Genomic DNA, 1,059 nt, shown 5'->3' with positions numbered 1-1,059 from the left:
AGAGATACATGTATGTATGTATGTATATGTTATATATACATGTGTACAGCGTAAAAAAACAACAAAACCATGGAATATATTGACATCGAGGTATATATATGTATATAAACATTAATACATCTATACATCTGTTATATGTTACACATGTACATACATGAAATACTATATATTTGCAAACACAACACACACGCACAAATACGCAAGCTTATCCATATATATATAAATAATTTTTCTGAATATGGTGCTCCAGCATGACCGCAGCCACTTGGCTGAAACACATAAATAAATAAATAAATATATTTCAATATGTGATATGTATATATATATATATATATATATATGGGAGAATTTACGAAAAAACAACAACAGATGAGGACAGGTGGTGTAAACAACAAAAGGATGTATTAGTTTAACGCTCGGGAATAGAGAAAGTCTTTAACGTTTCGTGCTACGCTCTTCAACAGAAAGAAATAAAGAGAAAAACAAGGAGAAAAACAAGGAGAGAAAAAAAAGGAGAGAAAAAAAGGAGAGCAAAAAACAAGGAGAGAAAAAAATCTCCATTTTATACACTGGACCGAAAAGAAAACACGAAACCGGTTATTTCTCCAAATACAATGTTTCTATACCCAAAATTTTATAACATTTTTCTGACATAACGATTTAAATATATACTTTAACCGGATCTTTCTGAAACACTTTCAATCTTGGGATACTGGTAGAATGTGTCATATAAAACAACTTTTCCTCTTAGCCTTCTTAACAAAAAATTGTACATCGCAAGTTATTTCATGTTAAAGTTGTCGTATTTCTGTAATTTCAAACAATCACTGACGTCTATTCAGCTGAATACAGTTACTGCTGTTTTTGTAAACAATAATTTTTGCCGGTGTCAAGAGTGTTATTCCCTGTTTAATTATATCATTATTCCCCAGTAAGGGTTTAGGGTTTTAGGGTTAGGGTTGGGGTTAGGGTTAGAGTTATGGTTATGGGTTATAGGGTTTTAGGGTTAGGGTTAGGGTTATGAGTGAGGTTATGGCAAAACTAATCATAACCCTAACC

At 31.7% G+C, this 1,059-nt stretch overlaps 1 protein-coding gene across 2 annotated transcripts in view; it reads right to left on the bottom strand.

Annotated features, from left to right (window-relative positions):
• The window catches only part of LOC106884214 (uncharacterized), a 58,683-nt gene that overhangs the window by 53,473 nt on the left and 4,151 nt on the right, over window positions 1–1,059 (bottom strand). The window lies entirely within an intron of this gene.

Source organism: Octopus bimaculoides, chromosome 9 (genome assembly GCF_001194135.2).
Source record: "Octopus bimaculoides isolate UCB-OBI-ISO-001 chromosome 9, ASM119413v2, whole genome shotgun sequence".
Classification (NCBI taxonomy): Eukaryota; Metazoa; Mollusca; class Cephalopoda; order Octopoda; family Octopodidae; genus Octopus; species Octopus bimaculoides.
This window is presented reverse-complemented; position numbering and strand designations above follow the sequence as displayed.